The sequence below is a fragment of the Apteryx mantelli genome, chromosome 5 (assembly GCF_036417845.1).
Source record: "Apteryx mantelli isolate bAptMan1 chromosome 5, bAptMan1.hap1, whole genome shotgun sequence".
In the NCBI taxonomy this organism is placed as follows: domain Eukaryota; kingdom Metazoa; phylum Chordata; class Aves; order Apterygiformes; family Apterygidae; genus Apteryx; species Apteryx mantelli.
The window spans coordinates 7816662-7842887 of NC_089982.1; the positions used below are offsets into that span (position 1 = coordinate 7816662).

Consider the following 26226-nt stretch of genomic DNA (forward strand, 5'->3'; position numbering starts at 1 on the left):
CAAGTACAGTACTGTTCTAACTACTTTGGGGTTATAAAAGCAACCTGTGTTGGTACCCAGACCTTTAATAATAGTAATTGTATAGAACACTGGACTGGCAATAAGCTCTAAAGTCTTTCTAATGCTGGTGAAGGTTACGGCCTTAAATATGACTTGATTATATCAGCAAAACTTCATAGTAACTGAAGTCATTACCTCAGAGTTTATCTTGCAATTTGTATATTCCTACATCAACAAAACCAAAATCAGGCCCACAAAGTTTTATACAACATGGGAATGGGAGACTGCGTTAATATTTCAGGGAGGAAAAAAAGCTCAAATCCTAAATTGGCAATTATTAGGAAAGTTGTAGAAAACAGAGAACACAATTATATCACTGTGCAAATTCATGGCACAACCACTTAATGAATATTATGCGTAGTTCTGGCCCTCATCTTAATAAGAGTATCTTAGAACTAGAAAAGGTACAGAAAAGGGGAGTAACAGTGCTCCAAAGCACATATGAATTCCTTGCATGAAACAACTGTATAAACCGAGATTTTTCAGCCTAGGAAAGAACTGAGTGGGTATATGTCAGAATCCATAAAATTTTGAGTGGCATAGTGAAAGTGAAAAGGAAGACACTGTTTCTCTATTTCTTAAAACAAGTAGATGGCATCAAATTAAGTTACGAAGCAGCAGGTCAGGATAAGCAAAGGGAAAGAACTCTTCATACCCTATTTTGTCAGACTGTGAAACCCTGCTTCGAGTTCCTGTGGATGTCAGAAGTTGACATGGATTCTAATATAATTAAGCAAATTCATACAAGGAAAAATCCACTGACGGCTATTAACCTCAGAAATACCCCCTCAGACTCAAGAAGATCCTTAGTCACAGACTGCCACTACATGCTTACCCTATTTTTATATCCTTTCACAGGCATCTGATACTGGCAAAGAGAGGCTGATACCGGAGTGGACAGGCCTCCCGGTGTACCCCATTACAGCTGGTTTTACTTTCTTAACTCCATAGCATCACATTCAGCTCTCACTAATCAGCCCTTCCATAGCAGCATTCTAACATGGGACACCAACAAGAATAAACACACAGATGACATCAGGCTAAATACATACCTGTGCCACAGCACACTGGAACTTACACTGATTTGTCTGCAAGACCCTACTTCAGCAAAGGAACAGTATAGTTAAAAAATCGGCAACTTTTAAATAAAAGGAGATAATGTAGAAGTTGATGTTTTTCTTGTAAATATAAGCTCACTGCAAAAGGTAAAATAGCTAAGAAAGGAAACCATCACCTCATTAAGCTATAGCCATGATTCTAAAACTTTGCTTGACTCCTTACGGCCCTGTCATATTGACTTGTATGAGATAGGAACTACTAACAAACTTCACGTGTAAATGCCATTAAGTAAAAAAGACTTTATTTGGAGTAACTCCAACCTGCACAAACCGACCTGGACTTAAGAAACTACAAGCAAGTATCCAGCAATACTTGCAAACTTGAATGTATTGTGTGCTCCCACGTGTGTTTAATTTTTAATGAATGAATGAATGAATAATCCTGTTATGAAAGCAAGTGCCTGACCTTTTCTGCATCAGGTTACAGTTTCTGAGACTGCTGCCTCACTGCTCAGTGAGTCACTGCTGGAGCCTCCATTCCACAGAGGATTAGTATTAAAATGAGAAGGAGGAAGAAAGAAGAAAAAAAGCTTTTAACATTAGTCATATTCTCAGCAATTGCTGAAAAGCCAGCAGGTTATTACGCTCTCACTCTGCAGAAGGATACACTGTAAAACCCTATTGACTGGACGCGTTATATTGATACAATAATCCGTGGTTTAAATGTCGTCATTCATAACATATCACTTCCAAGACAGAGTCAAAAAATGTAAAGTGAAGGAAGGACAGGAAGAAAACTTGGGAAATTTGGCTCCTCACTGAATTTGCTGCAAGCGTCTATCGAGAAGGCACCTTATATTTCGTGTGCATTACTACTAATATACAGCTCCTCAGTTTTGCACAGGGGTGACCGTAACTGTTAATAGTCACCCTGAGCAAAGCAATGAACTGGTGGATTTTATGAACTGGAATACATTTTTCAATTTATTACGTTGTCCTTGCATGCAGTTACTGCTTATAAAATAATGCAAGTATGATATGCTTTAACGGCCTAGATCAATACTCATATTCCTCTGTACACGACCTATATCAAATGAAGCACTAGAGAGCTGAGAACCTCCAAATGTACACAAGGAAGGAGAATACGGTTCTGTAGCAGAGAGGTCTGTAAGACTGTGAACGCAGGCCAAGAAAGATTTGAGTTCATGTTTTTCATAATGTGTTTCCTTGTATGTGAAATTTATAAAAGATTCCCGTCAGTAAGCTATAAATAATTACATATTGATAACTTCTAATTTCTTAATGCAGAAAATACAGTCACACTCAACTGTGTAAATATCCGTGGTCATATCTCCTCTGGTGTGGGCGACACTACATCGCTGAATACATTGGGGATGTGTCAGTGTAAAGCAAATAAACAGCCAGCCTGATGCTGAGAAAACTGTGTCACCACACGAAGCAGCTACAAAGCAAGAAGTTACCAACAAACAGCTCCACTGATGTTGGGATCTGAGCGTCAGGGGAGAGCACAAGTTGTCCCATGTTTTTTTAGCCTATTTCTGACTCTTTCTCTTTTCAACCTCGAACAAAATCATCATCCGGGGTAGGAAGAACTGGGAGAACAGAACAGTGCCGGTAAAACAAAACATTTTGTAACAACCAAAGCTGGCATCTAGCTGGGTAGCCAAAGACCTCCGTAGCATCACAGGAAGGAAAACTGTCTATGAAATAGCAACACAATAGGATCTCAAATCATCCACTGGAAACGAAGCATCTGTATACCCGAACCTATAAAAACAAATAGGTCTCACCAGCAAAGATATTATGATCTAGTTTCAGCCAAGACAAAACTAGGAGGCACTAAAATAGTAGGAGGAAAGTAGGAGTGAAGACAAGTGTAAGAAAATGACTGTGCAGGCTTATAATGTAAGCAGGATGTGCTGTTTTTCATAAGGTATCAGCTACAAGGCTCTGATATTTGACCTTACTTTCTCCATACCTTTTCCTCTTTCATATCATGGAGCAAGATGATTTTAAGCCTGCTCTGTGGAAAAAAAAACACCAAAAAACAAAAAACAAAAAACCCACTTGTGCCTTATTTTCCTCTTTTTATATATACATTGATAAGATGGATCACAGGACAATAGTAAAGACTCATTAAAAGACTTGCTTTCTCTTAAAATCAAAAAAGAAGCTCTATTAGAATAAAGAAATCACCTTCTGAGCTTTCCATCTTCCCCTCACCAAGAATACACACATGCATGCGTGCTTGCACTTCCTCTCTTTGCCTTTTCCAAGGCTCACTCCTGCTGTGTCAGGACTTTTGCAAGACTAAGAGGACAGCAAAGCTCTGGCAATTCCTCAGTGAACTCTTTATCATCTCCTGCTTCTCAGAAAAAAAACAACCCAAAACCCACAGACAGAAAAAGCTGAAAATCCTCAGAGCATCCAACGGCACAGCCCCCAAGAGAACTGCAATCTGGCACTGTGAAGATACCACCGAGGTCTGCCCTCTGCCCAGCCTGCTGCTTAGCCATGCTCTTCTTCACCAAACTCCTCTTCCCCATCAGCAGTTCCACTTCCAGACAGAACGTGGGCTAATGACATGCCCAAGGTTCAGGCAGGAACTTCGCATTCCCCCCGGTGCTTCTGCCAAATCTGTCTTTTATCAAGAAGGATTGTTTATTTTTAATAACGCTTATCTTCCCCTCCCGGGGTCATGAGGATAAACTCATTATTATTCACACAGCTCTTTGAAGGCTGAAAGAATTAAATCAATACTATTAGAATAATTACTGACAGCGGAGAGGAAACAGAACGGTGAAAGCAGACAAAGCAGACTAGAAAAGTAATAGGAACGGCAGTTCTCAGATACAGCCTCCTGCAGTAAATCTTTCTGCTGTTCCTTCCTCGCGCTCGTAGCTATGTATGGTGGTACACAGCGAACCTCTGGGCAACTTAGCACCTCGTCTTTCGGCCTAGGGAGGCTTGTTTTTATTCCCTGATGGCACTGTACTTTACATAATTGGTTTCTGGATCATGAATGGAGGGCCTGGGTTTGCTTTAGGCCCACAAGATGCAAACTTTGAGCCTGAGGCCTAAACTTCTGCCATACTGGTCCTAGGAGAGTCTCAGCACTGGCATCGATCATGTTCCCTCCAAGCTACCTCTCTAGCCTAGATCTAGGGTAGAGAAAGCTCCATGGACTGAAGAAAGTACCACAGTCACTTTCTTTTCAGAAAATCTCTTCAAGAGCTGTTTCTCATCCTGCGTAACTTAACAGGCAAATCCATCAAGCGCCATGGACCTTGCCTTGGCATGTCAAAGCACACTGAAAGCCTTTTAGGACAATAGGGAAGACAACTGTGGAGCCTCAGGAAAGCTCCATGTACCTTTTTAGCTCCGAGGCAGTACGGAGCCAACTGTCCTACCGGGAGACTGCTTTCCTTATCACAGCCTAGACAGGCAGGACTTTTCACCTCACCCCAAAGCAGAATCAGCTATGGCAAGTACACCAAACCAGGATGCAACGAAGAACTGCAGCAGCAGTTTGACATGTGTTTAAACCAGCATTCTGGCTGCTTAAGTAAAGCAAGCCCCAATCCTAGCCTGGGTGCTTGTTCTCACCACTTCACACGCTTTCTTGGCTATACTCCAAGAGGTGTTTACATGTCCTATGGTAAAATGAATTGTGAACAAATCGCATTTCAAAAACAACCCTGCGTGAAATTTTTTTTAAAGTCCAAGTTCAAATTTAAATAAAAGGCAAATTGCAGCTGAAGGTATCATACGCAGAGCTACTTGCACATAAAATATCACTAGATAAAGCCTGGCAAGGCATGGCTGCAAACTGGAAGATTTAAACAGACTCGCACAACGCTACCTGACAATATGCTATAACCCATTCCCAGTGCCACCAGGCATGATAATCTCAATAATAAAGGGGAACGATATATATTCATATCAAGATCCAAATCCAGCATTTCTGCATATTTGATATTACCATGAGACTACATCACGTGTGCACAATGGGTACAGCGAATGTGCTGCATGTCTTCACAGGCAGGTAGTTTTATACTCATGCTACAAAAGGTTAATTAAAATATTACTTGCTGCCTCATTATATTTCATTCACGAGCAGATTTTAAAAGATTTAGAGCATGGAAAAAATATTGAAATTACACGACCATTTAAAGTTATTTTAAAAAGTACACAAGAAACATCCTGTCCCGCTTCAGTGAGATGGGGCAATTTATCAATTCAACTGTCACATAAAATCCTTTTCTGAAAAACACTAATGTTAAAAGATTAGCATTTATGAATTTTTAATGTTTCCTGTTTTGAAAATGTGTTTGAGTCATTTCATGTGTTTCCAATAGTGGAACTCTTCTCCCCTTTCTTTAAAAATACATGCTCTAATCACAGTAGTTTATCAGTACTCTGAGGCTTAGAGCGCCCCTGGGATCACACTCCTGTAACTATCTTTTTCCTTCACTGAAATATGATTATTCCACTCTGTATAAACAACAAGGAGAACAACTAAAAAGTTACAGAATATTGCCAGTACACCACATCTTTTGATTTCGCCTCTTTGTATTGCTGGACATATGAAACAATGAAGAGCTGACCAAAGTCACACAGGGTGACACAGCGAGCTAGGAAGCGAATGATAATTTTAGATTCCCAGTCCAATCCAATTTCATATATGGGCTTTGCCTTCTTTACATGCTGGCCCTCTGAGTGTCACTGTGCCCAGTGTGGTAATAACAGCTTTCATAGGACTCTCTATTCATTCATAGAAAGCCAATAGATAGGGTGCTACATGGCTAGAGAGGCCACATATCTGCAGGCAGGACTTGCCTTCACTCAGTCCCATAGCAAGACACCTGTCAGGTATGAAACCTGTGTTTACAGTGCAGGATCTAGAGCCCTTCTGAGCTCCCAGGCCCAGTTACACATACGACAGTGTCACAGCTTCCTGTTGGGAGGGACCCGACCATACACCAGGAGCACACACTGTCCTCTCTACCCTTTACGTTTGAAGCCTTTATGCTTATGGTTTCTCTAAGAAAGAAATTCAAGCATGCGGGAAGGGGATAATAGTATACCACCGGCAGGTCTCCAGTCCAAACACCTGCAGGATTGGAGGATGCACCTTGGCATCCATCTGTCATGCAGTACAGACAGAGCTGAAAGGATCAGTCATCAGCTTGGCAACCCCCAGCAGCAGGGAGATGTAGCTTGAGACGGTAGTGCTTTATCTGACAGTATCCCTCATAAATGGAAAGAGGACATTCTTCCTAAATCGACCATCAGTCCAAACTTTTTAGGCCTTGGATGCAGTAGACAGAAAATGCTAAGCTGGATTTAGGAACCACTACGATGATGTGAGGAAAATTAAGATGTGTGTTTCACAAAGATGATCAAAAGGGGAGAATCTTCATTGTGTTAAACAGGGACGGCATTATGAAGGTCTGAATTTTTCAGACCATTGTTGCCAGTTATGCTTGGGCTATATATGCCCAAATATCCTATCAAACTTGGTCTTGAAAGACCAGACCTTTGGGCTTATCAGCAATTCTTGTAGAACCTCATTTTTTCAGTTCTAATTTAGAGCACTACAACAACAGAGTGTTTTCAGTATCAGTTTAAATGAAATCAACTGCTTGGCAAGAAGCTTCAGGACCTGACAGGGAATAAATAAGAACTGAAATTTGCAAGTAGATTAATAAGAGATGAGGAGTGTTCTACTGAGGAGGAGTGTTTTTCTGTTGTGTCTATGCTATCATTTTAATTATGCTTGGAATAACTGGGGAAAGCAATGATGTGAATAGGGTAATTATTCGGGTTAAATCCCAACAGTAACAGCTTATCTTACACTGAGATGAGAAGTGACAGCTTTTAAAAATTTATAAGAATCATGCAAGCAGTTCTAAAAGCGAACTGCTGCAACAGAAAGCCGACAGGTAGAGAGAACTTAGGAATAGCACTGAAAGGGCTTTTGGAGAAAATATTTATCAAAGAGCATTCAAACTGCAAAGACAGACTGCAAAGACTGATGAGCAGTTTTTCCTAATGATCACAGCTTACAGGCAGAAGACAGGAAAAGATGAGCTTCCTATGTATTCTCAAGCCAATCATGCTGAGTTTCCACACTTATCAATACTTGCTGTAATACCCAAGTTACAACAGTCAAAAATGTCGTGTGCCTACAGCTCACATTTATTTCAGGTGGCTCCTGGGTATTTTTATTTGTTAGGAAACAGACTTTCAAAGTCGCACTGACCACCCATACACTTACTTAGCTATTTTACCAACAGGTACCATCAGAGAAATGACCTGCTCTGTGGGCATTGCAGTGGGTTCATTAGTCAAAGTTTATGATGACCTTACCACAATCTCTTATACCATCTTTTCATTTGTAGCTGAGTGTCTTCATTCTGTGAGGTAAATTCAAAGAGAAAACAAAATCTAGCCACTTTTTAGGGGCATTAAATTAGACTTTGATGTTGGAAGCGGCTCTGAATTAGCACGGGATGAACCTCCCATGATCAGTGTGCAAGATCATGGCTATTACCATCACAAAAAAAACAAAGAAAATCTAATTAGCAAGAATAGAGCACAGTAAACTGCTTATTAGTTGCCTACCATCAGGCAAATAACCTTTACCATAATGGTGAAAGCAAGACTTTTTGCTGCATTTTTTCCATTCTGGCACTTGGGTTTAGTCTGCTCTTTCTTGAAGAGAAAAATAAATTTGAGGTAGCAGCCTCATTGCAGCTGAATGAAAAATTCTGCCTTCTCAGAAACCTGTTTTACTCTATTTCCCTCCAAAAATCAATAAAAAACTGTTCCTTAGATAAATATAAGTGGTAAAAATGCCTGAAGGTATGTAATGAATCACATCAAAACTATTTTTAATACACTCCCAAGTCAGAGTACAACCTCCAAACCTAATTCAAATTCAGTTAAATTTGCCTTCAACGGAGACAACCTTGGCCTTTTATCACTGGTGAAAATGGCAAGCATTCTACAGAATAGAGAGAGAAAAATATTCAATTACTGTCTACTCTAAGCAACATCAATAAATATTTACCTCGAGTATTTCACCCATGTTTAACATACATACATGGCATAAAAGAAACAGACTTGTCGCCTGGCAGCTGATTAGAGTAATGAGAACGAGCTTTTCTGAGTTCCCCAAAGCATGACAAAGCACTCATGAACGTTGCCTGTAGTGACAAGGAGGCCAGGTTTGCATCAGCAAGCAGTGCCATGCAACAGGCTCACGCAGGCTGAAACAGCTGGTGCTGAGTACCTGCCATTCCACTACCTGTGTTTCAGAGATTTTGTTTCAGATTTATCTGTAGGCCGCTGCCGTGAACCAAAGGCGCGTTAGTGGTTAGTGTGCATTAAGTGTGTTCCTGGAGCACATCTGGTTTTGTTTCATACAAAAAGGATCAAGTTCATGTGCTTCAACACAACTCCACAATGACAACCAAGAGATGCAAGTGAGCACAATAGGGACATTTGGTTCAGAAGTGCAGTCCTGCTCTGAATGAACTAACATATACACATCTAGAATATCATACCATTCTTTCATTTTCTTCCACCTCATGCAGGATGCTAACAAGATGGTTTTCCATACTTGCTCCAGTATTACAGTTGTTAATGAATAGATTAAGTCAAAGCAATGTAGTCATTTAGTGGCACAAAAACATTTTATCTTGGCGCATCAAAAAATCTGTTGTTTAAGAAATTTCACAGAACTCATTTTTCCATTTCGATCTTTTCACATTGTGATCTATTCACGTATTGCTGGTATTATAATCAAACACTTTCTAAATACTCTTGAATTCTGCAGATTTTCAGATCAGGGTGATCTGTATTTTAAACCAAATTCTTCATTATCTAGAGGCCAAATAGGCTTTTGTTATTCCAGCTGGCTTCCAAATAAAGAGAGAAAAGTTGTACTGTATTTTCCCAAGTTACAGAGCTGATTGGCTCATTCAAGCCTAGAGCTGATGTCTAGACAATGTAGACAGTCAGAAGGTTAGAACTAAATGAAACCATTTAACATAACAAGATACACAGATCTACTCTCAGTTCTTACTCTTTAACCAGGAGACAATATACACTCAGGACAAACCTCGAACAACCTATACTACCTAAGAAAACAATAACATGTAAATATTTTGTTAATATATTTTACTAAATTACACATACTTAGTTCTAACAGATTAGAGAAAATTTCTAATACTTTGATCTGCACATTGGATCTCGGCCTTAATATGCTGTTCTGTTATGCAAGTTAATCATCCCATCAGTGAAGGGTGCACATAAAAGAATGAACATCCTAGCTGAGGTTAGTCAACAGCAGAAATTCTACCTTAGGGAGAAATGTATTGAAAGGCCAGGCCACTTAGCAGGGATCTAGATATAAATCCTGTTTCAGGGCCCCTTGATTTTGTGGCACTATGGTAGATTAAATTGGAATCACTATGGCAGCTTCCTTTAGAAGAGAAATGGATGGTTTGGTGATGCAAGAGGAACAAAGTAGGAAAACAAAATAATATTCAGTCATGCTTGTACTTATTTGATATTAAATCATTTCAGACTCATCTTTCCTATTGTCAAGGACTGCATGGCTGGAGATATGAAAAGCAGTTTAAGACTACGGGATAACTTGCTGAACTGAAATGTCAGCACTTATCATTGTAACTTTAAAGAACAAGTTAACTGGGCATTGAACTGAACAGGCCAACTCCCCCCTCTCACAGTTATTCAGAGAACAGAGTCACAGAATCATTCACACTGGAAGGGACCTCAGGAGATGTCTTGTCGAACCCCCCTGCTCGAAGCAAGGGTAGTTGTTTCAGGTTATCTGCAAAGTCAGGATGCTCAATCCCCCCTGATTTATCCTTGGTTTGTATTTACTTATTAATACAATAGCTGCAACAGCTAAAAATACTATTACTTGACAAAACATAAAAGGCTTAGCTATGGGGTACAAATCTGTGCCCATGAGTAGATTACACTGTAAATTCTGCAGCTATAGAACAAAACAGCTTATTTCTCAAACATCTAAAATCCAGATTCCTTCTCTTCTGAAAAGCTTTTCCTCCTCCTAAGCTTTAACATTTGTAAGTTTTAATACTCCCATAAAAAGCGCTACTGGAACTACTCATCTCAGAGACGTAAGCAGGATTTATTGCAAATTGCTGCTGTTAAAAATGGAAGTTACATTTTGTTCAAAAAGACACAAGATATATTTTAATACATTCTAGAATGTATTGATTAAAATTCTAAATATATGAGAGAAATTTGTTAATGAAAAAAGAAGAGGTCCTTGTTTCTTATGATCGATAATTAAATCAAATATGATGTGCGTCTGGAAAGAGCAGCATGTCTGCTGCTAGTATCTCTCCAGCTACTTACACTGCTGCTGTTCAGAATGTGTCATGCTAGAGTGGAAAGGCTGAAGAAACCAAGACTCCCATAGCACTAGGTAAGGTACAAAGACCCCATGAACGCATATTTCCTTGCTCCAATCTAGCTGTAGTTAATGCTGGGTACAAGTTTTTCAAAGGATAACTGGCTTTGTGCTAATCAAAACACTAATACAGAATTATTTTCAAAAAAAAAAACAACAACAAAAAACAGTTCTTATCCCAGAAAATCAAGAAGCGATTTTGTTTGGGGATAAAAAGTGAAAATAAGACTTGGGCATTTGTCAACTGAAAAGTTCCTAGTTTTTTTAGGTTTTGATGAAAATTCAACCTTTTCTGTTAGGAAAAAAAACAGCTTGGTCTAGTTTATCTGGTCTTCATTACCTTACAACTGAGAACCAGCTGCCCCTTGTCTGTCTGTAAGCTGACTGATGTGTCTACACAACATTTTCTTCTTTGGTTTCCTTGGTTGTCTGCACACATTAGCTGCTGCAAGTGTGCGCTGATACTACAATTAGGATATTGTAATAATTCCTCACAGGGTTTTTTTTTTGTTGTTTCTCCAAACAGGCATTTCTCCTTCACTGCTATATCAGATTTGGCCATGAAGTTCTTGCATTATCTACACAAAATCTGAAGTGCAGCATTTACCAAACTTCTTCAAAACTGTTTCCCAATTTGAAAAGGCTTAGCTTCTATTTAGTAGCTAAACTAGAAATAATAACAAAAAAAGCAAAAAGAAATAAAACTATGCTTTAACTAGAATACCAGATGCAATGGATATCCAATGTGCACAATTGAAAGTTTAGGGTCTTCTTACAAAACAAGCAGAAGAGAAATATTTACGGAAGACATACCTACTGCGGCTGAGCATTGTTGCTCCAATAACCAATCTCACTTGCTTTCCTGTAAGCAAAATGAGGAATGTCATAGTTGATTAACGCAAAGATATGGAATCATGAAAGTTATCGTTAGTGATTTATTATATAGATGCCCACAAACTAGTATGTTAAAAAAGAATTTACAGAGCTTTGTGAACTTAGACTGGACAGATAAGGGGTGATTAAAAATGAGTCATGTTCCTGTTAGGTTCTTGTCATCTAGTCTTCACTCAGTTGCTATTATTTTCTCTAGGTTGGGTGCCAACTGCATTTTGTTGTCTGCAGAGGAGTTCATAGAAGGACAACAAAAATTAGTAGGGCTATGGGAAAACTCCCAGGTGACGAGAAAAGACTCTCAAATAAAAAAAAGCCTGAGACTGATTACTTTAGATCTGAGTGAAACAAAGAATGATGTATTAAAACACATAAAGTTAAACTGTCTCAAGAAAGCAACTGATGGTTTGCATTTTCTTTGCTCCATAGTATTAGAACAAAGGGACATTTGATAAAGTCAGAGGGTGGGAATTTCAAAGATGGCAAGTAGAAACACTTCTTCATGTAAACTTCAGTTAGACCAAGGAACAGACTTACTGTTGCAGAAAGTCTGCTGAGGCCAGGAATTTAATGCAGATTTGATCCTTAATTGAAAAATGAGGCTATCCAGATTCATAATAACTAATGGTTAAAGGCAATAAGATGTTATGCTTTAGGACTTGAATTAGCGTCCTCCTACTTGAGGCTTTACTGTACATGTGATATCGTACATGCTTATTTATGGCTTCTTGTATTTTCCTGTGAATCTTCTGGGAGAAACCATTAAAAGCAGATGCAGACAGGTCAGCAGAGAATTCCCATGTTCCAGCTTTGCTGCAACAGAAACTTGCATTTGCATCTCCACTGTATGTATCACAGCAGCCTTTTCACACTACTGCCAATATGTCAGGAGACATATCTGCAATCAATCTATGTTTCTAGGATCTTTCATTTTTAATAGGCCAACATGGATTAAACAAAGGAACAGGGGTAAGAGAAAATGGAGAGGAATGAGGATTTTCTTGAATCCCATGGACAACCTCCAGTAGTCTGGGACCCTGACTCACTTCAAGTTATTACCCTACAAAACCCTGACTGATCAGAGTCCCCTGCAGACTATTTCAATGGGCAGGGACAGCTGAGAGCTGGGATGTTCCACTCTCAGAATCGTGTATGAAAAAATCCTACCTCTGGGTCTTTTCCAAAGCATGGAACGCCCTCAGGGAATCATACGTGCCAAATTTAGTCTACTTTCCAATGCCAAGTGGCACAAAACAAAGTCAGTCAGGTGAAGATAAAACAGCAACACTGAAAAAAGATCACTCAGTTTGTGGCAAAATACTTTCCTGTAGTGGTAATCTTTTTTTGTATTAAATAATAAAAATATTACAGCATGAAATACACTGGATTTTCATGGGACATAATGTTCCTCCTTAGCTGCAATCGCAGAGCTATAATTCAACTTACACTTTCCTATTTCATTTGTTGAAGGGGAATTGCTAATTCTTTGAGTTTCCAAATAATATTTGATCATCACATGATATCTTTGGAGATTCACAAAAGAATTTGGAGAGAGAGTAAGGAAATGTTTGGTCATACTTTTCAAAGTAGGAAAGAATTCAATGATCTGAGGGGCTAAAGGATTAATATTTTCCATCAGACACAATCTGAAGAGAAGAGAATGTTAATCATTCCAAGTAGAAAATATCAAATGCATTTTTTCATATCCAATTCACTAAAACAACCAAAAAGAGAAGAAGAGAGAAAATGACTCATGGAGGCAAACTAATACAGCAACATAAAACTTTCCATAGCGCAAAAAGTGGAAGGCCGCATATCAAGGTTGCAGTCAAAGTATAAAAAACGTTTTTCACATTGCCGCAAACTCATCTGAAGGTTTAAGGGCAGAGCTGCCTTCTTAGCATGTTCCTTTTTCCCAAGGAAGATCTTCACTTAGTGCTTTGGTGAGAAAAAAAGTGGCCAAAGAAGAAATTTGACAAGTTGCTGGACACAGGGGTTGGGAGAAGAGAAAATGGAAAGTAAAACAGGTTGCTCCATAATTTTTCCCCCCTCAAACCCATGAAGACACTGACTCACTAACTTGAACATCTTTCTAGCCATGGTGAAAGACTCCCTCTTATGAGTAAATGGCAAACTGGATTTGGTTCTATCAGACAGATACACACGGCACCATTTAAAAGCAAATGCATCCCCACAACTATAGCAGAAGGGCTACAAGTATATCAAAGCAGAGATACGGTGCACGTATTTCAGACAAACAGGCAATATGTCTGCCTCTCCTATTTTTGGGGAGCTGTCAAAAGTTTTCAAGAATATTTGACTCTTCTGGGGAACCACAGAGAGTTCAGAGACAGAGATAAAAGGTTTTCAACATCTACGGAAATGTGTATGGTCAAACATCCCCCATGAGACTAAGATTTTCGTGGGGTTCTGAACACAAATCAAATTCAAAATGACATCAAGCATTGCATTCTTTCTTGTATCTAAGCTCCCTTTGGAGTTGGGCAAAGGAGTGAAGAGCAGCAAATAAAGGGTTTTGAATCAGAAGGCCACTCTGGCTAAATGCAGTGCAGGGACAAGTTTAATTTACCTGTGTGTAGCGGATGTATTGAGGACTTATCTCCCCTCCAAAAACATTGCCATTAATAATGTATAATACACTGGAGGAAGAATCAGCTGAGCATCCTTGAGAAGGTTTTCTCCACCAGGGGAACTCTGTGGTAAGTAATGTCAGAAAGCAAGAGATATAAAAAGCCTAAAGAGCAACTTAGAAGACAAAGCTTCATATTACTTTAAAAGAGTCTGGACTGGAAGGTTTGAGATGTGCACCACAAAGTGGTATGTTGCCTTGAACAGAGTCAACATGTATTTTACATGATCCTTTTGTTACTTTTGTTTGAAACTTTTACTGAAGAGTTTAAGAACTACAAGGACACACCTTATTCTACTTTTGACTCTCCAACTGCAAGTGCAAAGCTAATTTTTAAGCTCTTCCATTTTGTGCCTTCTTATTTTTCCCCCAAATGCTGCAACCCATAGCTTGGTCTTCTCTCTAATGTTTTTGGCCTCTTCTGCAGCTTGTGACTCAGTTACTAGCACCTCCTCCCAGCTGGAACACCTTCTCATGTCCATAGGGCCAAACATTCTTCAGCCTCACGTCAAAATAGCAACGTAAAATCTCTTTATTTTCTCCAGCTTTTCACACCCACTGATTACTTGCTATAAATCATTATCCCATTTCCCTAGTATTCACCCTATTAAGGCTCATTCTTGGGGAGTAAATACTACACATTTTGTAAAGCTCGATGCACACATGCCATCAGAGTGGTAATAAATAGCAATCATAATAATAATCACACCCCTTACATGTGTGCATAATATATACGGTCATCTAAAGAAGAAAAAGCTCTTAAGGGAGATGTTAATCCCACACGCCCTTATTGTTCCAGGAAAATCTCTGCGGTTCAGTGCGTGCCCAAGTCACAAAAGCCTCCCAGAGCTCCCAGCAGGACAGTGCAGCTTCACATCAGCCTCAATGGAGGCCTGTGCCCATAAGGCATAACATGGCCCTTACATAATTCCACGGAAGCACTAGCATTCAGTCTTTTAAACACTAAATGTAAATATAAATAAAAAACTCACTCATATGCCAGGGCTCTAGAGTTTTAGATTAAAGTTCCAGGGTTTTAACTTGTTTTTCAGGTGGGAGACTTTAGCGGGGGCTCAGCGGGAGATCTTGTTTTCTGTTTCTAAAATGTCCTTTGGCCAGCAACGTCACAGTGATGCCTCGCTCTTCTCTTGCAGCAGCCAGGACACCTATACAGCAAGAACGCAGGAAAAGGAACTGTCCTTGTCACTGCACAGACAATGTCTGCTCTTTGTCATTTCAGTGAGCAGCAGGGCAGCAAAGATTAATGCTTCTCGACTCACTTTCTGGTGCTTTTACAGTAAAACCACAACTGTAAATCTTTCTGGAACTAGGCAGAAGTAGGCATAATCTGACCTAATTTTATTCAGCTCTTACTTTTCTATTTTAGGCTTCTTAACAGGCATAATTATATGAATATTTTTCTTAAACACTAACAGACAGACTGCTCACACTTGATGTACTGTGACTCGCTCTGGCACCAGGCATTATGCTAAAGTTCCCATACCACTGACAGAGCCACTGCAACTGCGAATTTCTAATCTGCAGGGAAATCTAACACTTAAAAAAATTATTCCTCAACTAGAAAAAAACCCTTAAGAGTCAAAATTTTCCTTCCAAAAAAAGAAAGCTTTAAAAAAAGACAGCCCTTAAAGCACAAGAAAACCAAAATGAAATATTTTTTCTTTTCATTTGACCAATTTTGTTGAATTTGGTCCCCTTCTGAGTAAATATTTCAGTTCTGTCGAAAGTGTTTTCCTATGAAAAATATTCTACTGACATTTTCTTCAACCAGCTGTAGTTGATAATATTTGCTAAAGGCACTTCCAAGCCTAAAGGCTTAAAGTTCAGGAAATACATGCTAATGTGTAGCCTTCTTCAAAATAAAACTCCTCCTCTGCTGGGGAGGTCTGTGAAGTGCTTGAGTCATCTGAGAGCTGTTAGTCTGATCCTCTTCCTTTGACTCTGAAGCTACACTAACCGGCAGGAAGAGCATAGCATCCCACAAGCTAAAACATTAGATCAGCACTGCCGGACATGTTTTAGACTTTGTTGTACATCCCACAAAAAGATGAAGAAGACTGTAGCCATTTAAAGGAAAACTGCAAATACATTAGAAAGCGAATATGGGGGGCCTTCCAGCATGTGAATGTAGCAAAATGCGGAGGACAGTAACGACTGGCTCACAAGCTGTGGCATGAATCATTTTCTAGTAAACACTATCCTTTTCGCAAGGTCAAGTGTAATTTTTTTGTTCAAGTTATAAAAATTTGGTTTACCAAAGGGGTGGGATTTTGTTCACAGAACAACACTAGTCCACATCCTTGACTTAATACTTCAACAGAATTTACTTCAGTCCCAGGGTGAAGAAAATATGTAAGTTAATAAATGCCCTCAAACACCTTCCTCTAGTCTATGCATAAAATCCTTATTTTTCTTCTTAGAAAAACAGTGATTATCATGGCGATTGTTCTGAAAAAAAGACTGGCGTTTCAGGCAATTTTAGGAAAGTTCCCAAACAATCAGAACAAAACAGAAACCATTAGAAACAGCAAAAGACATATGCTATGCTAGAAGAAAATCAGTTTCTAGGTCACTTCATAAAATGCAAGAATCAGTGCCAAAAAGAAACTGTCTGAAGAGCAGGCTAAGTGAAGAAATGAATTAAAAAATGAACTGAGAACTACCAGAAGCGATTATTCCCAATTTATAACAGACATGAATACATGAAACATTGAGGCAAGAACTGTAAACTGTTCCAGGGTATAGTTACCTGAAACAAGAGCATACCTCACTGAGAGCTACTTTTATTACTGTTAATTACACAGACCTGTATGCAGATCTGTGTGATAAACTGTCTCGAGTGATAACTAGGGTTCTGCCACACCATCAATAATAAGCACTTACCACAGTTCATTCACATTTATCATTTTTCCCTCATTTTATTCTTATACTTGTCATTTACCCTCATTTCTACATTGCAGTCTAGCTAGGAAATGACAACAACAAACCATCAATGCCCATGTGAAAAAAAGCATGGGCTCAGCCTGCTAAATATTTTTGTAAATACTCACTAAAGTATTTACTGTATACATATCTGGCCAGTTGGCCTGCACAAAGCTCCATGCTGTTGTCCCTAATTTGCAATTGCAATTTGAACTAGATGGTTTAAAATGACTGAAGGTATGTTACCTCTAAAGCGAGTGTCTACTCTTATGCGTGTGTATCATCTTCTGGGGTGGTCCAGCTGGCCATCTGTGGCCACAGTCTTGCCCACAGGCTGACTGCGCTGACGTGGCTGCCCTTCCCTGGGAAGAGTGCTGCTGCCACTGCGATGTTGCGGTTGGGTTGGAATAAGAGGTATCGTTCTGCATCCGCACGTGAACCATTGCCACCATTCCCCTCATAGAGGACAAAAGAGCAGCTGCAGGTATGGTTTCTTCTGTAACTGTATACAGCCATCTAATATCTCTAGCCATCTATAACTGTATATAGTCATGGAAAAGCTTTCACCCTTGTTAATAGTAAGGGACTGGAGAGTGGGATTCCTGCAATTGGCATCCAGGTCTTCTTCACAGCGAAGCTGTGCTTCCCCTCGCAAATTGTACCAGGCCTCTTCAATATGAACAATCCTGAACGTTGACTTATTTTCTGCCCTCACTTGTCTGTCTCAAGGAGGCTGTTACTAATATTTTAAGAGTGTAAGCAGCCTCATACAATTGTCTATTTCTTAAAAAGTTTGCATAGGATCCCTCGAGGTAACAGTGACATGAGTATTTAGACAAGCACTCATCAATTTTTCCCTAGTAACAGGCAAAAGATATATGTTGTGATCTCTGAAAGCCAGAAAAGAGATATTTGATACCAAAAGAAGAGAGAATGTTTCGAAATGTCTTAGATCACTAAACATCCCAGTGGGCTAATGCCCAGAGAAATCAGCTAAACCACTTCACACTCTTGTTTCAAAATTTTAAAATGAATGCAAATGTAGTACGTTGCTACCCATGCATTAAATCACCCATGCAGTGAATCAAGTAAATAAAAAGATCCTGCTATCAGGGACCTATACGTATTCAGAAGACTGTCACAGGAAATGAGTTTTCACCAGCAAAGAACTTTGATGTGATTCCCTGCAGTGAACTACCAGGCAAAGGGATGTCAAACAAGAAGCTGACTCTTTGCAAAACTCCAGCTCAGCTGTTTATCATCCTTCCGCTCTAGACTAACAGCACTTTCTATAAAATATTTTAAGAAAGACTGCCTTTTTCTCCACTGCTGTTTTCAGGAGGGTGGGAAATACCATGAAATCTTGCTCACTTAAACTTCATGAAGGCCATGTGCCCAGAATACAAGAGTAAGCAGCCAGCTCTGCTCTTTCCTTTTCAATGCTCAACTGAAAAAATGCATTACAGGACACACTTTCCTGTAGCACAAGTAAGTTTGAGACCTATTTCCTAAGCAAGAGCAGCTGCCTAGAGAGTCAGATACAGCTATCCCTAAATAGCTTCTGATACCATTTCAAGATCTAATAGAAGCTGCATATAAGACAAATCAATTTAAATATAACCGACCTGGCATCACTTGCAAGGAATCATCCAGCTGTACCACAGCTGATTGATTTCTTTTCTCCATTTCAAAGTGGTAGCGTGAGCTGCAGCAACATGAGATGAACATCACAAAATTGCTTTGCATAAAAGACACGCTGTTCCCACATAGGGAAAACACTTGAATTTAGAAGGAGGAATTTAGAAGGGGAATTTACTTCGTATTGTTTCCAGCTCCCTGCAGACTACAGACCAGAACACACTTCCCATATCCTAAACCACATAAATCATTTGTAATAATGCGCACAGTTCATGTATTTCCCAGGCTACTGGCCTTTTACCACTTTCTCAGCAAAATCAATAAGAGACAGATTCAGCAATACCCTACAGGGAGGAAACCTGACAGCAAAAATCTTTTCAAGAGGCTCAAAGAAAAGTAGAGTCTGCTGAACAAAAATAGGGGATTAAAATACTACTTTGCACTCTGTAGCTGTTTTACAAAAATAGGTTTACAACACTCATCAGAGTTCTTTTACAGACATTTTACAGATAGGAAAACCAAGGCACCAACAAATTAAATGACATTCAGTCATTCAAGTCTTCTTTTTTCCCCTCCCTTACATGTCTGTACATCTATCAACATCTTCTATCATTCGATCTGTGTCTCCCCTGAACCTCTTTGTCCTCAAGACTCTGTTCTCCAGTAACCGTTACGACGGGACACGGCAAAGAAGAAGGATTAGATTTTGTCTCGCTTAAAACTTACAACAAATAATATATAGGCTGTAGCCTTAAAAAGAAAGAATAAAATTAAGTGAAACTTCAGGTAATGAAGGTATTTTACAATACTGGGACTTTTTTTTTACCTAAATTGCTTGTCACCTTGAATAACAATTTCCCTGAATATACTGTTTACCAAACTAGTTACTACTTTCACATGCGTTTTTTTTTCTTTTCTTTTTTTTTTTTTTAATAAGGGATAATAGAATTCTAATTAGTGAAAGCCTCTTTTGGTCTGAGCTGACTAACACTGACAACTCTGAGAGAGTGGTACTAGAGGCCACAGCTTATCAAAGCTGTAACACATACGCTGAAGAAAAGATCCATTTTTAGAAGATCCTGAATACCTTATCACCAGAACTTCAAAGTAGTACTATTTCAAGAGATTTTCAACAAATAGGAAGAACTGGACATACTGGTTACCATAAAATGCTTGAAATGTGGCTAACCAACATTGCTGTATTCTGTTTCAAACTTTGACTTCAGTTTTCATTTGTTTTTACATAGCAAACTATTGTGTGCATTGCATGAGTGCTCTTTTCGCCCCTCCTGCATTAAAAAGTTGCACATAGGAAGGAGGCCAGTGAAACACCACAATTTCAGTGAAATCTACCTGCAAGTGCCTGCTACTGCACCCTGAGCTGGACAGGCTGAGATAGCTCTTCTCATGCTGCCTCTCACGTTAACTTCTGGCATCTCAGCAGAGAGCACCAACCAGGATACCCATCACTGCCATGCAGAGTGAAAATTTTAGCTTGTTTTCCTACTGGAATAAAGTTTGTGTGTTTATCTTTCAGGCATAACCTTAAATAACTTTGGAAACTATAATCAATCTGAAGCTACGAATCTAGAGAAAGCCAGGCTTTAGCAGGCTAAGTGTTCATGAGCTGCTTTCATTCAGTGAGTTTACAAACATCTTGGCCTCCAGAAAGTCTACCGAGTGCAACAAATTCACTACAGCAGACAACTGGCAAGACATCATGCTATAAAAACACTCGGTCCGTAATTCGCATAGAACAGGTTCAAACCGATGACAGGCCTTTATATCTTTACTGATTTTCCATAAGCATATATACATGCAGTAATACAACATAAATAAAATAATTCAGCTGCTTTCCCAAACTGAAATTTAATCAACAGAAATGCCACTTACTGCCTGCAATAGGGTAACGGGAAAAACGTTGTTCTGTTCTCCTTTCTACAACTCCGGCTTCTGTCTCACTTACAGACCTATACCGCTTCAATAAAGATGCATCAGTATTAACCTTTTGCCAGCTGCCTTTGTTTTGCTCATGTAGTGGACAGGATCCCCTGATGTATAATTTAAATGAAATACAGTCTCTGAAATAATATGAAAGAAACACTGGAATAGATTACTAGGTATTATGATGTAGAGGACTGATCCCATTTCAGGTCTACCCAAAAATTGTGACTGATTTCGCTTCTCCCTAACAATCTCTCAGCCCTTCTAATTCATAGTAATATTTTATCTGCAAGGAGCATGTGTTTGTAATTTACAGCTGAAGCTACTACCTTTGAAAGAAGATACAGGGAACAGTGTTATATTCTGTCCCTGTAATTCTGTATGTCTAAAATTATAGAAATTATAAACTGAATAGAACTGTCTCTGTGGACTAGAGGAGTGAAATACGTACCCATTTGTGAATGCCATGGTTATAGTACCCAACAAACCAGATCTGAGGTCTTCTTATGCTGAACCACATTATTTATCCTGGTATGTGAAGCATAAAGAATTTTTATTTTAGTGTAGCAGTTTTAAAAATATTCTAGGGTGCACGTGTGCATGGGGAGAATCTCAGTGTTCTTCCTGGCACTTAAAATGTATAAATAATGACTTTCTTGGGAATTTAAGCCCCATATCTTTAGTTAACATAGATTACTGTCTCAGAGAGGACTATGTCTGATTTATATTAAGCACATCTTATCCTACCAAAAAGCTATGCAAAATGATTTAACTCCACTGTTTCAATCATTTCTGTTGCTTGTTGGTTGTCGTTGCTGGAGATCTTACAGAACCCTGACAGTAAGTGGTGTTTCATGAGACACAGTCAAATGGGAGCAAAGAATTTTGTTTGCACTGATCTAGGCAACCACTTAATCAACGGGAACCTCTTAATCAGCACAGTTTGGGTCTGTCTCACACTGTGGGGTGCCATCACCTGCTTTACAGCACAGATTCACCAGGAGCTGTGTCACTATTGATACAACATGTCCCTAACTGCCTGCAGAGGGGTCTGAATAGAAGTAAAGATTATTACGACAATGCTGCTTCCAACAGAATTAACTCCTGATAGAAGCTCTGCACCAGTGGTGCCAAGGCTGACCTGGGAGAGATGCCAGGCAGAACAGCTGGAACAGCATTAACACCTCCTCAGCATCACCCTAGCATTTGTTTTATGGCAGATAACCTTAAAAATGATGTATGTGGAACCCAGAAATGGAAATTTCTTGAGAGAATTTTCCATTCCTGAGGAAATTTTTCATTACCTAAAGAAATATCTGATTCTCCAGTCTTTATAGTTCTTTCTTCCTGATACAAATTATTTTCTTTCACTATTCCAATTTCTCAAACTTCCATCCCACAAGGCAATTTTCAGTGTCGGATATTTCCCTTCAATAATTTCTAATTCCTCAGAAGCCTGTTTTGCCTGTTCAAACCAGCAAGTGTCATTCTAATGTTGACAAGTATCTATATACCTATTGATCATACAACTATATACCCCAGAAGAGAAAAAGTGAGAAAGAAAAAAATAAAGAAATCCAACTGTCCTCTAACCAATTGTCTCATTTTATGTTCCTCCAGGTTCTGATCTTCATTCACCATGATGAAGACCAGAAGCCCTCTCCAGCAGGCTAGCAGCAACTAGGAAAGGTCAGAATACACCCACACCCAAGTACTAGCGGTAAATGCAAGGAGTGAAGCACAACACATACAGTATGAGGGTGGTAATCTGTTATTGTTATGAATCATTTTGTAAAAAGCAGTGTTCAAAAGTGCCATAAATTTTTCGTATTCACTAAATCAGCTGAAACATGCCTAATGGGGGAAAAGGAGGCTTGTATTATACACTAACACTCCACCACCGTGAAGGATTATTACACATTTCCCATGCATTCACATAACAGGCCGCCTACAATTAAAGCTCTAGAAGGACTAGTGACCAGGAAGCTGAACTAACCTGGTCAAGTTATATCATGAACTTCATTGAGTATGTTTAATTTTTAATGTTAAAAAAAAAAAGTTGTCTACTTAAGATACAAGAATGCTTTTTGTCTTTTTGCAGCTGTTCTCAGCATTGCTTAGCAAACAAATTTAACACAATGTCAGTCTGAACTATATTTAGTCCTTGTTAGTGTGTTAGCACATTATCATGATTAATCATTCTTATCATATTAATGTACTGGCATTTACAGATGAACTGAGAACCACCACATTATACTGGGTACTGCAAAATCATCTTTTATATTATCATTTACAATATTATTATATTCTATTTATAATGCTACATATCCATGCTACACAGAGAAGAATATTACAAATGCATTGAGACCTTGATTCTATAAAGATTTAAATACATACTTAAAGAAAATATTGGCATAGTGCAATGTGCCCTAGTGCATAGAAGGAAACATGTGCACAGTGCCTTGCATCGGACCAGCAGCTGCACTGCCATGCTCACAGGAGGGAGGTAATACTGTAATTAGATCTACAGGTGAAACTTCACTGTAAGATGTGCAGGAAAATAAGTAAGGTCTACAGAGTGCAGCCTACCTCACCTGCACACTGTCCAGAATTAGACCTATAATGCAAACTGTCATATTCAGTCACAAAGTATGACTTTTTCAATGGTTCATGGACTGGTCAAATCAAATCCAGTTTTGTCCATAACACTCACAAGCACTTTTTTATAAATGAAGGCTTTGGTCCTAACTACTTCTCCCTCACAGGGAGCTAACTACAAAATACACCTACAAACTACCAAAACCTTTAGAAAATGCTTCTTTTCCTGTCCTTACTCTCCTCCTATTACTTTTACCTGCCTCAATTCAAGGATCGGTAAAGAGCACAGATCGCAAGAGCAAGGCATCCTGAGTGGTCCATTCTTCAGATTAAACTAGCTGGGTTTTCTGAACCCTCTGGAGTCTTTTTAAGGTCAGTATTTTCAACCACTGGTATACTCTACTAGATTAATTAAATCTGGAGGTTACAACTATGGATTGCAAAAGTCAAGACCAAATCCGATACTTAAAAGTACAATATCCTGTTCAGCTACACATAAAGAACATTTCTGTAGCCATGGACCTTTGAATATAGAGAAACAGCCCGAAGTGCACATAAACAAGCAATACGTTATTCTTCAAATATCCACAATACAAGAATAAGGAGTCTGCATCCTGGATCTTCTATCCAAACAGTATGGAGGACTTCCAGGGAGGGAAGAACTCCGTATTTGGAGAAATAAAGAAACCTTCTGGGGGAGAGGTGAATTAACCCCCCCCCCCCCCAAGACATTACTGCTCAAATACTGCAGGGTAGGATGTTAAAAGAGGCAATCAATGAAATGCTCCCAACTGCATATAGGTGAGAAAAAAGTGCATTTTAAAGATGTATTACTGCCTGCTCTCCAAATACAATGCAGCCACTTCAATTTCTACCAGCCCCATGAAATGACCATAGTTATTTACATCCTGCATTTTTCAATACTGTCAGTTTTAAACTTCATTTTTGTCTTTTGCCTTGCTGTCCTGGACAACCGTAACAAATCTTTTAAACTAGTGAATTGGGAGGTGGCGTGCCAACAGCTTTGCAACTTTACCCATTAACTACTCCTAATGGCTGCTAAAAAGCACTCACAGAGGACTCAGCAGAATATGCGCTTCAGACCACCCTACGGTGCCCTTACCTCCCTACGCCCTTAGTCTTCTACAAAGGGTTGCACTGCGTGCCGGGTCTGACTGAAGGTATAAACTTCAGAAAGGAACAAACAGCTGTCTGAGGCCTTTAAGGAGCCCTTAATTGTTAGTGAAAAATGGGGAAATAGTTGTACATTCAACATTTTCCACATCTTCATAATTACTATCCATAAGCATGCTCTGCTTTCTATACAGACCTGGAAAATGCCATACGACAAACCACTCTGCCAAACCAAGAATAAAAGATTAATAACCTTTGCTTTCTCTTATTTTTCCTTAAACATTATTTTATGGTTCTCTCACCGTTTTGGGATAAAACCTGATACTCCTTGATAACAGAACTACAGAAAATACTGCTGGAGGAGACACCAGTAAATATCCAGTCTATATTCCTGCCCAACAGCAGGATCACTGTAATTATTTTTGGCAGATATTTTCCTAACCTGCTCTTCACACTGGAACATGTCCTTGCAATTTAAATTACATTCAGTAGAGAGGTTCCTGTTCACAGAGAATGAAAACTGCACCTTCAGAAGAACAGTGTTCACCAGAATACTAAGGCTTACAAAGTTATAAAAAAACCCAGACAATTAATATATTCTGGGTCAAATTAACCACTGGTTGAAAGGTTAATTGAGATTATGCCCACTTCCATAATGAACCAGTACGTGCCCTCTATAAAGTTGTTTGAGAATTTTATCTATTAATGAAGAGCCTGTATGTTTAATATACTCCAGCGTCAGTTGTTCTACACATGCCAAATATTATTTTAAACAGCCACTGCATTTGAATGAGTGTAATCTGATGAAATATGGGTCTAATCAACCCAACCAAAAGAGCTGAGTGCTTCCTTCAGGTCAAGGAGTTTCCTTATTCATTTCAAATGAGCAGACGAACCACAGCCAACAACTCTTCATCTGCTGGCTCCAAAGCACCTTTACATATTGTTTGCATGGAGTTTAACAACACTGAAAGTGAACGTCTTTGCATGGCCATTTATCCCTGGATTTTGAATGCTTGTCAAATTCAGACTGTTAACTAGTAATGGTGTTTTTTGTTTTTTTTGTTTTTAATTATTAGTAGTGTCACTCAAAAATTAACCACACTATCAAATTCTGTTCAACATGGGATGGGTGCCTACTCTGAGGGCTCACAGATCAAGTCTGGAAGGTGCAAGAAAGCCTGTGGCAGCAGAGAGAGCATCTGACTGCAGCACACGGCCTCTGTGTTGGGATGGCCCTTCATACCCTCCATAACCTTTTTGAGGCCTGGCTTCCAGTAAATGACTCCAGGGTGGCTCAGTGCCAACATGCCCCATGCGGACAGCGGAAGATTTGGAAACAGAATACGACTGGCTTAGGTTGGCCAGAGATGAATCACAGAGTGTGGATGAGACGAAAGGAACAAGCAATGCACACAGGCAAACTTAGCAAAAGTGAAAATTCACTGTGCCATTTCAGATACCCCTCTGCAAGAAACTTAAGCTTTACTTTAGACTATGCAACAGCATCCAAGAGGAACAGGTTATTTACCCCCTTGGGGAAATTTGATGTCCTACTTGCAGTAAATCTCCACCACAGAAAGCATTTTGTTTACCTGGCAGCTAGCACAAGGGATGTAAAAGCCAAGCAAGCCTCAGTCACAAAGACAGTCTTCCTGGTTCTGCCCTTCCACTGTGGACTCCTCAAATAATTTTAACATGATGGCACTGTTATAAGACAGATGCAGGCATCCAAAAAATGAAAGCACTATGCCTGTTAACATCTGTGCTGTTTTAGGATGCCCATGCAGGTAGCAGTGGAGCATGCTGCAGTGAGC

General features: G+C 39.3%; 1 protein-coding gene across 1 annotated transcript in view; it reads right to left on the bottom strand.

The window, feature by feature from the left end:
• MAPK10 (mitogen-activated protein kinase 10) overlaps nucleotides 1-26226 on the bottom strand; it is a 192912-nt gene that overhangs the window by 94010 nt on the left and 72676 nt on the right. The window lies entirely within an intron of this gene.